The 12,415-nt window shown below is 50.2% G+C and overlaps 1 protein-coding gene across 3 annotated transcripts in view; it reads left to right on the forward strand.

Moving 5' to 3' along the window:
* FRMD5 (FERM domain containing 5) overlaps positions 1-12,415 on the forward strand; it is an 85,732-nt gene that overhangs the window by 14,612 nt on the left and 58,705 nt on the right. The gene's annotated exons all lie outside the window — the stretch shown is intronic.

A 12,415-nucleotide genomic window follows, 5' to 3' on the forward strand; every position in this document is an offset into this window, starting at 1 on the left:
TGAGCTGACAAGGAGCTTCCATTGTGCCCGGCTTCACAGCCCTGCTGAGGACTTGCTGGGGAGTTTGTGCAGTTCTTTTGTTGGGACTGTTTCTTGTGCAACAGAGAGCACAAGAAGTGGTCCCAACTGGCCAGCTGGACCATGGACATCAAGGTGGATCTGCAGTGTGTCTGATGCTGAAAGTTGCAATCAGGAGGGCACCAAGCTGTGCATTGTCCCAGCCCTCTGAGAAGCAGGCGAAGGGGGCCTGCCAGGCTGCCTCTGCTGATGCCGATGGAGTTCCTTTCCAAGCTGGCCAGTTGGCAGGTCACTTGAGTTTTGGAGATCTGTGCCAGGGAGCTGGAGGTTGGCTCAGTCCCCCAATGCTTTCCAGAGACTGGGCTGCACTCCCGCCTGCCTGGCCAGCCGTGTGAGTGGGGAAACGGAGGTACTTCTATATCGGGCAGTTTCAACACAGCCTCGAGTGAACTCAGCACTGCTGGCGCCATATATCTGATGCTCCAAACATTCCTGCTTGTTGCAGTCGGGAAGGGGGGAGAATGACACTTTCTGGGCTCCTAGTTGTGCTGCTGACCAACCTGGGCTTCACTTGCTCATGCTCAGAAGCTGCTGGATGCTTCTTTCCTTGCAGGCTTAGACTCTCATTTCTGGAAGTCCTGGTTGGTACCAAAGGCTGATTTCAGGAGGGACACAGCCTCAAGCATCTCTGTCAATCTTGGGCATAGCTGGAGGTGGCACCATTTGCCAAGTCCAAGCTGTGCCCAGGAGAAGGTCTGGGCAGAAGTGCAGTGCAATGTTTACTGTTTGTTTGGGGCTGAAATATTTGGATAGTTTCTTTAGAATTTGGCAGAGGGCAGAAGCATAAGTGTGGCCCAGGAGAGCAACTGGCAAAGGAGACCAGGATGTCCTTCCTCTTGGCTAGTGAAAGCCCTCCCTGGCTTCTGTCCCTCTGCTTCTTAAACCCCTAAGGAACCCCAAACCTCTAGATCAGTGATTTTCAACTTTTTTCATCTCACAGCACACTGAAAAGGCACTAAAATTGTCAAGGTACATCATCGGTTTTTTGACAATTGACCAGGCACACTGCACGGACAGCAGGGGCTCACATTCCCCAGTAGCCCTACTAACAAATGACTTTCCCCCACACTCCCATGACATACCTGCAGACCACCCGCAGCTCACCAGTGTGCCACGGCACAGTGGTTGAAAATGGCTGCTCTAGATGCTCCAGACTTTTCTCCCTCATTGTGAAACCTCAGCACATTTAGTGAATTGATGGCTGAAGTGTCAGTCTGGAGTTAGGGGGTTCTGCTTTGTCACCTGGTGGGTCTTCGGTGTGGGACCTCTGATTTGTTCTTGCTTCTGCTCCTGGCTCCTACAAAGTGCCTTGGAATGAATGTCTGGTTGATCCCTAGCTAGTTGCCCCATTTCAAGGATTAAACACAGGGAGGCCTCTGACTGCTCAGGACTTGCTCTCAGACTGGGCAGGAAGCTCAAGTTGTTGCAGCAGAGATCCATCAATGTGGGTCCCGGAAGCTGCTGCAGCTGGACCAAGGAGAAGCACTTGCCAGAGGGACAGATAGCTGGCAGTGAGGAATGTAGGCTGGGCAACCAAAGCTAGGCAGTTGGTCTCTGGGGGAAAAAGTCAGGTGGTCTTGGCTGGGAAGGCCATTGCATGCCAGGTGGGGGACTAAGCAAGAACAGCCAGCCTGATCCAGAAGCTCAGGAGTGGGTCGTCTTGAGCTGGAAATCACAGGCTCTGAAAGCCAGAGGTGGGCACTGAGTCCTGTTCCTTGGACAGGCCTTGTGGAGCATGTGCCTACCAGCAACAGCTGTGAATTACGCTCTTCCTGGCATGCTGGAATCACACTGAAATGATGGACTGTGGCAGTCTTTGTCGTGCGGCAGAGAAAAGCGGTCCAGCGAGGAAATCAGCCTCATTTGCAGCTGCAACAGGGAAAGTGAGCAAAAACACACAGACACAAACAGGCACACAATTAATTGTCAAGATGGAAGCAGAAAGAGCAGCCCTCTCTTTGGGGGAGGGGGGAACATACACCTGTTCCCTGCCTTGCTTCTTTCTGGGGCAAGCTCTTTTGGTGCGGGCATTCCAGCTCCTCCTAACTCCTGCCTCCCTGAACTTCTGGGACACCTTGCTGTAGTGGCATGCCTGGAATAATGTTGAGGTACATCCTGCCTGTCCTCCCCTGGGGTGGGTGGTTGGCCAGAAGCCGAAACCAGGAAGGAGGCCACGGTTATCTTGTGCACATTCTGTGAATAACGATTATGTGATTCTGTATACAGTACTCCAGTACTTCCCCTGGGGGCTGGGGATAAGAATAGGCCCTCAGTTTGGCTGTACTTGTCGTAAGAGGCGACTAAACAGCCACCGGATAGATGGGGCTCGTCAGCTTGGGAAGGCAGCTCATCTGAGAGAAGGAAAACTCTGATCCCAAACCTCCACTGCCTTGTGGCTACATCCAGTTATGGAAAAGGCTTCAGGAGTCAACCTCGAGGCAAAATCCAGAGCCGGAGTCCCTGAGGCAGTTCATGGCTGAACACAGTCACGTTCTGGCAACTCCTGCGACGCCGCTGGAACCAACCGTATTGGCCTTTGCCTTTCCATTGGACCATTTCAGCGACGTGGAGAGGGGGGATTTGCTGCATGGGTAACAGCCTATCCTCCATACCTACTTTACCCAGGCTTCGCGCACTGGAGAGGACACTCTGTTCCAGAACCACCATTCAGAGCGTGACACCATAGTCTTCCAAGACTGAAGGATGCCAACAATGGAGGATCTATGTCTCTCTGCCACAAGGGGCCAACTGCACACCAGGCAGGGCTTCCGCATGCTTGGGACACCCCACGGGAGTGTAGAATGAGAGAGAAGGAAGCTGAGGAGTGTGCAAAAGGTTCTCAGTTGCTTGTCCATTTCCAGTGCTGTTGGGAACCCCCCATTTCCCATTTGTTTGTTTTAAAATATTTATATCCCACCTCTCTCTCTCTTTCTTTTAAGAAGGCCCTTGATGGCCAATGGCATATAAAATGCAATAAAACAATGCAAATATTAAAGCCAGCCTTGCGCAGCTTTCGCTGGGAGCCTGCAGGGCGACCTCCTGGCCTCACCCACATGCAGAGCCTTGAATGGCCTCATTCCATCTCTCATACGCCTTCTGCTCTCCTTTGGCGTCTTCTCCCCTTTCTACATCCGACTCCGGAACTCTTCCTATGTTTTCCTTCCAAAGCGTTGACCGTGCTAATCTTGTCACCCACTCTGCAGAAATCTAAGTAATTTATGGGGATTAATTTTTAAATGCTCTTCAGACCGGAGACTGAAGTGGGAGCCCTGGAGTGGCTCATCTGATCCAGAGGTAAGGTGACATGAGGTGGCATCTGAGAGAGAAGCTAGACGTACCTCAGAGTGCATGGAGAAGCCTGAAAGTGGGGGGGGGGAGGTGTCGGGCTGCAAGAACAGTAGACTTGGGACTTCTGGGAAGAAGTGTGTTGACATTTCTTGAAGCAGAAGAAATGTATATAGTGTATGCCTCTGCAGGAATGTAAGCATCTCTTGCCACCGGCTGAAACACAAGACAAGCATTCATCAGTGTTTTGTAGTGACTGTGGTGGTTATCAAATCATCTGGCAATCTCAGGGCTGCTTTAGATTAGAATCCCATCTTGTGGGCTCTGAAATTGAGCCTGCAACAGGCTGGAGGCCTGATTTCCGCTTTCCAGCTCCAGGGAGCAGTGCTTGAGTGGAAGGGATCAGGCAGATAGTGCGGGTGTGTGTGTGGGGAAATGGTGCCTTCCTTATCGGCAGTGGTGCTTGCAGAAGAGTTGATGCTGCCTGCCTCTGCTCCTCACTCATAGTCACACCTACCAAAGTGATGGCAGGATTCAGAATGGACCAAGTTTTAGTGTGCTGTGGAATAGTGTGTTATGCAAACACCATGGAGAGCCGTTCCTGTTTTCTCAGGGGCAGCAGTGCCAAGAAGGGCTCTTTGATATTCAGCCTGGAAGTGCTGCTGCACCAAAGTAGGAAAAAGGTTCTTCTCCTCCACACGCCCATCCACTTTCCTGCAATGAGACCTTTTCAGGATGGTCAGATGAGCTTTTGTCTGGGGGATGCTGAAGGGGACAAGGGTGTCATCCTCTTGGTTTTGTATTCCCATTCCAGGGTCCCACTCCTTATACCTGGGCGTGGATTTATACCCTTAACAGTGGCTGTGTAAGGACATAAGAAGAGTCTGATGCTGGAACAGACCTGAGGGGCCCGTCGTGTCCAGCCTTCTGTGATTCCGGATGTTTCACTAGTTGGCCCAACAGGAAACACAGAAGTCCACCTCCCTGTTGCCACTCCTCCCCTGCAGCTGGGATTGGGAAGTGTTCAGCTGTTGAGCCCAGAGCCAGTACGTGGGCACAATGACCAGTAGACATGGAGAGGCCTCTGGTCCTTCCTGAACGCCTCCAACCTCCTTTCAAGCCACCTAAACACCATCACCATTTCTTATGGCAACGGATTCCGCAGGCTGGGTGCGTCCTGGATGAGGAAGGCCTTGGTTTGTCTGTTCTTTGTCTTCTACCCATCAGTTTCATGGGATGACCCAGCCTGGTTCTAGTACAGAGAAAGAAGAAGATCCCCCTCTCTGTCTCTTGTGTAATGTTATAAGGTCCAACCAGATCCTTCCCTAACTGCCTTTTTTTACTTCCTAAAAAGCCCCAGCAGTTGTGCTAGTATAGGAGACAAATTAGCTTCCTAACAAAACCCTTATCAGCTCTGATATATTTTCATGGTCTATTTTTGTTTTCCCCATCAGTTGCTGGAAAAATTTAATTTAATTTAATTAATAAAGGGTTCAATCCTATCCAATGAGAATGGGAGAAATGACTAGTTGGATTGGGGTTCCACAGGTGTGTGTGTGTTGGTCAGACTGGTTGTTCACAAAGTTCATTTCATAAAACAATTCTATTGGTATGCTTACGAAGTTTAAAAAAATGAGTCCTCCTGGACCAGACAAAATCTACCTACTCCAGCATCCTGTCTCCAACAGTGATCAGCAGCTGATCATTTATAAAGCATGTATATTGCTGTGTATTAATAATATATTTTTAAGATCTGCATTTAATTAATGATTTGATTAATATAATTAATATTAATATAGTTAATATATATTTAATATTATATTATAAAAATATAATATTATATTTAATATATTTAATATAGTTAATATTTCTGGCCACTTCCTGTTTAATGATGTCACTTCCTGCCCTCAGGAACATCATGGGGAGTCATGGCCAACAGCCACGGGGGTCAAGGGAGCCACTGGCCGGAAAAGTTTGAGTACCACTGTTTTAAGGGGTGCTGCATCTAGGGAGGCACCCCTTAAACCATTGCATAATAAATGGACACCCACTCAACTAACTCCTCCCTTCTCCGCACTGCCATCTAGGAGCCGGTACAACAAACTCTTTAGTCAAACGGCTGGTTTCATGTTTTCCTGTGAGTGTTTGGAATCATTCCCCATCTCAATTTCCAGGCTACCTTTGCTTCCTCTTTTCTGCTGGTGTAGTAAAGAAACTTGAGACAAAATGATGCTATGAAAGACGATTCATTATCTAATCAGGGAAATGACTTTGACACGACTGTCGTCAGAGGTTTTTCTAAAGGTCAGGAATGTGGAGTGTCTAATCAGTGCTCCGTGAGTTTGGGTGCGTTGAAGGTCTGCTCCATCCCATCTTTTTTGAGATCTTGGAATTGCTTTACATCTTTGTACAGTGATAAGACTTTGGGGGGGGGGGGGAATTGATGAAAACATGTCTCTAAATGACTTGTCTGGAAAGTGTTTCTGTAGTGAAGTTGACTTTCTGAGTTCTGGTGGAGAAGAGCTCAGTGCAGAAGGCAAGTGGCGATGGGTGTCACAGACCATGGCTGGCTGGCAACCCTTTCAACATCCTGTGCAGTGCCTGGCATGAGAGAGGAGATGATGGGAGGTGCCTTTCCATAGTCCAATGAGCTGCTTTCTCCTTCCGGTTGCTCTCATCTTGTGCAGAGCATGCAGAGCCTTTTGTGACTGGTGGTCAGTTCTGCTGCCGGGAGGACTGTCTAATCGGCCATCTTTGCCAGGGGGTGTGGCAGTCTGCCACGTCTCCAGGTCAGGCTTGCAAGAAATTCCCCATGGCCCACTTAGTTGAATGTTTCTCTCACCGACTAGCAGCAGCAGCTCTCCAAGGGCCCAGGCGGAGAAGGGTCTTTCCCAGCCCACCCGGAGCTGCTGCCAGGAATCTGGAACCTACCGGGACCTCCTATGGGCAACACAGGGTTGATTCTACCCCTGAGCAAGTGGTCCCTCCTGTTATGCATGAGATCCCCAGAACTACAGAGCAAGAGGATCCTGGTGGGCTGGCTGGGTGTGTGGAACGCCCTGACCCTTTTAGGGAGGCATTGTCTGCCACTGACTCTTTGCAAGTTGGAAATGTCCTGGGAATGAGCTCTTGCCCCTTGGAGATGGATCTCAAATGGACTAGATGGGCCACTGGTGATCTTGTTCAGTAGGGCTCTTCTGATGTTCTTAAGTTCTTCTGGGGGAGCGGGGTCAAGCGTTGGGCGACTCTTGAACAGTGTGGAAGCTGCTCTGCTTGACCTGCCGGACAGCTCTCTGAAAGGATCCTGTGAGACGGGGGGCCAAGATATCTCCCCACCCCAACTGGCCTCTGACTTCAGAAAATGCTTTTCAGCAGAGATGGGGTCCTGTTCTGTTGTGTGCACCACCCTCGTCAGGCCCATCCTTTGGCTGATCTCTCATCATCTTCATGTTGTGTGCATGACAGAGTGCAGGTGTGGCCGGGGTGTGGGAGTCCAGGGTGGCTGCAGCCTGATTTCCCACTGCAGCATTTTTGTGACTGGCTTTTTGGCCAGCTGTGATTGGCACAGCCAGCGTGGGGTTGGGAGTGCTGCCTTTCCTCCAGGTGCCTGCATGGCTGCTGATAAGCGGTGGAGGGAAGTGAGAGCTGTGACTGGAGCAAGAATCTCTGTCTTCGGTTTCGTGTCATCGACAAAATACGAAACTGGTCCATACTGTCCTGACCCACCAAGGCTGCTTTTCGCCCCTTGAGCTGCAGATGCAGCACAGTTGCTATTTATAAAGCATCAGGGAAGCAAAATGTTCCCTTTCAGCACTTCTTTCAGCAGCAGAGAAAGCCAGCATGGGCTGGATTGGAGCTCTCCAGAATTCTCCAAGATTCTAGCCCTCCGCATTGAAAGAACCCAAGAGATGTCTTGGCAGTGCTTGGCTGCAGCTCAGGAAAGAGAACGGGCGGCGGCAGGGGGTCCAGGTGACAGGATGTTCCAGCCATGTCTGGTTTGGCTTGGTCATTCTCCTTCCTGAGCTCCTGTCCTCTTCCCTTCCCTTCCCTGTTCCCCACGCTCCTTGCTCTCCTCTGGACCTCCTTCTTTCTGGAGTGCTCTCGCCTGCTCCGGCTCTTGCCCCAGTGCTTGACAACTGAGTCCTGAAAACATGGTATATATTGATCTCATTTGTTTTGAGCACAGGCTTTTTGGCATCTGTTTCAGAGCGTTCTGTGTTGTAACTTGCAGTGTGCAGAAAACCTTTGGAGGATCTTCTGCGTGCAGGCAGACGATGGCCCCTGTGGGGGTTTGCTCTGTGTCATCCTGCTGGCTGCACTTGCTGGGCCCCCCAGCCTGTCTTTGGACCTGAAGGTGTGTTGTGTGGGGAAAAGAACTGCAGCGTGGCCCTTGTTACTCCACTGTCATGAGCATTTTGGTGCTGGCAGAGCAGCGCACATGGAACGCAAAGTCAGAGCACGCTGGGAGCGCTTGGAGCCATCTGGCCACCCTTGCATGCAAATGTTCCACGGGGCTCATGAATACTGCATGCCAGTTTGGATGCACAGAATGTGCTACTCCTCCAGGCTGGTGACTGTGTAATGCCAAAGGACTGCATCCTGCTTTTGACTGCAATGGAAGGAAGTTGTCTCTGGCCTGTCCTTGGTGATGCTGCAAAGGGCCTTGGTGGGGAAGGGGGGAGGTGGCGGCAGTGGCTGGATGCCGTGAAGGATCCCGGAGCTAAGAGGGTGCGTTGGCTGGCAAAGGCATCTGGGGGCAAGAGTGTCTGTCAGTGGCAGTTCCCAGGCTGTGTGCGGTGAGAAATGGATCTTAGAATAGTGGGGTCGGAAGGTGTCTTGGAGGTCTTCTACTCAAACCTCCTGCTCAGCGCAGGGAAAGCCCATGACTGCTGGAGGCAGGCCAGACATATTTATTTATTTGAAAGGTTTATACCCCACCTTTCTGACAATGTTCATGGTGGCTTACAAAACCAGACATAAAATAGATAAATACAACACAAGTCAATAAAAATCAGTAAAAACAAGCAGTAGCAAATCCCCCAAAACAGCGGTTTTCAAACTCTCCGGGAGTTTGAAAACTGCTCTAAGTTCTTGCAGGGGCGGGGGGAAGGCAGCAGCACGATCCTCAGGATCGCGCCACCCAGGGGGCTGCAGGGGCTTGGGTGCAGTTACCCGAGCCTCCTGCAGCCTCCCGGGGCTGCGGAGAGCCCTGCGTGACCTTCTTCAGGGCTCCCTGCAGCTTCGAAAGTGAAAGTGGAGCAATCACGTTGTTTTGCTCTTACTCTTCTCTACTTTTCTTCTTACCTTATAGTAAATTAAAGTTTTATGTGAGTCCTAATTACACACCCTTGAGGTGGCTTTCTGACTTTTCTGTGTGATTCCTAAGCCTTTCCTTCCTCTTTTCCAATTGGCCTCTGCTGGAGCCCACAAGTTACTTCTGGTTCAGAAGGCACCATCAAATTGGCCACTCTGAAAGAAGGCTTCCCACTGTGTCCTCGGGTGAGGTGATGCTCTGGACTGACTTTCTTCCAAACTGGAAGATGTGTGCTGATTAGCCAGCAGCTCATTCAAGAGATGCCAGGTATGGGCTTCTTTGAGGGTGGGTCATTGTTATTCTTTCACAGTTTAATAGTCAACATTTTGGGGTGTGACAGCCGAAGTTGCCGCTAATTTTAAATTCTGGAAGAGTGTACCTCGGCCTCCCAAAGTTGGGAGGTTCTGGTCTGCCTCTTTCATCTTCAAAGAATCAAGATCCAACCTGGTCTATTTCTGACCTGGTGAGAGGGGGAGTGGCACTTATGTTTACAGACCCCCATAAGACATGCAAATCCATGCATCTCATTGTCTCTCGGGATCATCACCTAGTTGTGATCCTTTTGGCAGCTAATCCTAGAGGTGTTGTGGACCAACAGGAGAAAGGAGAACTTGTGGAAGTTCAGGCTCTGGATGTGTGAGGGGGAGGGCTGACTGTCCTCCTCCAAAATACCAAATGGGGTAAGAGAACTCCTTCAATCTCCAGCATAAAGTTCAACGGGTGTTTGGAAAGAGATTGGCTTTCCCCCTTGGCTCCTTGTTTAAAATGTTATGCTAAAATAGCAGTTGCTCTTTGGAAGAGTTGTTCTAAGTCTATGGTCCTCCATCTTTCCCCTTTAAGAACAAGGCACAGTGGTCGTCGTCGTTCCCTGGAACAGGCCCCCAGCCACCCATGCCTTGGCCTAGGTTCTGAAGGACTCACCTTGAAAGAAGGTTAGGGGGAATGGCGGTGTCCCAAGCAGCTGAGTATGTTGGGGGAAGGAAGGCTCTTCCTTCTTTCCACACATTTTGGATGCTGAGTCAAAGTTGTAGTGTATCCTGAAGCAAAAATAGAGGGAATGACACCAAAAATACTGTAGCGATCCTCTTGGGAACCCTTTGGCCAAGGGCATCTTCAAGAAACCAGCAAACACCCAGCCCAAGGAGCAAGATGCTGGAGCTCGTCCCAGGCAGCAGGCAGACCTGCAGGAATTCTAGGTAAGCAGCAGGACTGTGCTACCCTCTCCCCTCCCCTGACTCCCATGGTCTGCTCATCAGAAAGGATCACACTTGCCTCATTTCCATCAAAGAGTGATGGACACCCAGTTAGAATGATGGCACTAATGAGAAGTGGGGGATATTCTCCTTATGGCTCAGGGACAGCACCCAGGCGAGCGACTGGCATGATGGCAGAACCACTTTCTACCCACGCTGCCCTCCCTTTTGGCCCTCTGGGGCAGCTAAAGTGAAAATAACCTCATAAGGCAGCAACAAATAGGACAAGAAAAGGCAGTGCTAAGTTCCAGACTGCAGCCAGGAAAGTGAGCAGGGCTGAAATGGGGCAGGCAGCCCAGACTAGTCCTGTGTTCACTAGAGCCACAACACCCCCCGCAGAATCGTGGGCCAGTGAGAAATTGGAAGTGGTTCCACAGGGATTGCAGCTGAGGCCTTGTGACAAAGGTGCCTTGTTCTGCCACTTCAGGGGGCTGTAGCCTAATCAGAGACTACCTGATCAAAGCAACCTTCCAGGCCAGGCTACTGCAATGTGCTGTGTGTGGGGCTGCCATTGAGACTGCTCAGAACCTACAGTGGAACCAAGCTGCAGTTGCCAGGCTACTGATGGCTCCTGAATGCTGGGGAGGCCCCTTGCCAGTGCTCAAACGTTGCCTGACCACCACCGCAGCATCTCTGAGCACAGCGCATCCTACAGGGCTTGACCACCCTACAGGACTTGGGATCCAGCCAGAGTCCTGAAGGACTGTTACCTCCAGCATCAACCAGCCCTCATACTTGGAGATCATCCCTCGGGATGCCCCTGCCCACTGAGGTGAGGCGGATTGTAAGTGGGGTAACAGGGCCTTCTCAGTGGTGGTGCCTCACCTATGAAATGTGCTCCCCGAAAGGGCTTGTCTGATTACCCACCTTGGTGCCTTCTTGTCACCAGGCAAAGCCCTCTTTAGTGTACCTGGTTTTTAATTCTAGAGAATGTTGTCTGCTTCCTCTTTTGCCACTTCTGCTGTGTTGTTGGTATCTTTGGTGTTGGGCTCAAGCTGTTTTCTCTTTTGTCAGCCTCCTTGCAGAGGGCTCAGTTTTTGACATGCACTTTACAAATCCTTGAAAAAGTTTTTGAGTTCAGCAAAGTTTTGTTTTGCTTGGATACAATGTGGGCTTCAAAATTTTCTGTGTCCAGTTGTGCTTTCCAAACATAAACACTTCCGTGTTAAACCCGCCCCCCCCCTGCACTGCTCCACCAGCTTTGCTTATGCCATATTTGGAGACATTACTTGTTCAAGGACATTGCAAGTGAAGGAGTGTCTCTTCAGTGCTTCTCCTTAAATGTGCCAGGACGTCGCTGGGGAAAGCCGTTGGCATGAAATGGCAGGCAGCGGCTGAGAGTGTGAATGTCCTCCTTGCCCGAAGATGTCTGCCACTTGGCCGCCAACCACTGTTCTGTGAGTTGACATCAGACTTGGCTGGTCTTCTGGAGCAAGCCTCCTGCAAAGGCCATTGGCCCAGGAACAAAATCTCCCAGTGTCTGAGGCACAAAGGGCCCATTCACCCTCTGGTGTGCATACCGTGGCTTGTGCTGGACTTCCTTGCCACTGGCCACATCAGGAGAATTGCCTCCTTTTTTCCCAAGTTTGTTGATCTGGGAGTCACCCAAAGTCACCCCCTCGATAGTGTTTCTGCCAGTTAGCCAACGTGGAGATCTTTGGAGAAAACAATGAGCTGTTTCTCAGGTTCTTCCTTCCCCACTTCTCCAGTGTGAAAGAGCCAGTGGCTGTGGTGACTCAGCTGCTATGTCTCTGGAAACAATGGAACGGCCAGTGAAAATGGAGGAGGACACTATTCCCCAGCAACATGGCCAGGCCTAATGCCGCGTGTGTGCCACATGCTCCATGAGCACATGAGTTTACAGAACATCCATGGGCTGAGTAAAGCTCATTAGAACTGACTTGCTTTGATGTGCAAAGTTGGTTTCTCATTTCCTGCCCAAAAATACTCAAGGCAATGTGCAATGAAGGGCCGTTACGTAGTCCTGAGAATGATTATATCATTGTGGCAGACGGTTTTTCAGTGTTCCGTATTCAAAACATGCAAAATTGTAAACAGGCCTAACTGAATGGGTCCTTGGCCACATGAACCTGTTTCTCCTTGTACTCTGTTTTTTTTTTTTTCCCCTTTTGGGGGGAAGTCAGTGCCTTGGCTTCTGCTCTTCCATCATTATCGTCTGCAGTCTCTCTCTTTACTTTGCAGGGTCTGGATCATGTCCAACAGCTTGTTCCACACTGAAAGGCAGAGGAGGCTGGAGCAGTTCATTGTTCCGGCTGCCCAAATGGTTTGTTGGTGCCACAAATTGGAGCATCCCTGAAGCTTCTGGGAGCCGGTTTTGTTTTATTTTGAAAGGTTATCTGCCAGCCTTGAGTTGAAAACTCCCAGGGTGAGGCACAAAAATAATTGTGACCCAAGTTGTTTTTTTTTTAAATTGTTCTGAAAAATTAAAACCACAATAGCAGGAGAATGAAAGCCAGGAGGGTCA

The sequence above is a fragment of the Tiliqua scincoides genome, chromosome 8 (assembly GCF_035046505.1).
Source record: "Tiliqua scincoides isolate rTilSci1 chromosome 8, rTilSci1.hap2, whole genome shotgun sequence".
In the NCBI taxonomy this organism is placed as follows: Eukaryota; Metazoa; Chordata; class Lepidosauria; order Squamata; family Scincidae; genus Tiliqua; species Tiliqua scincoides.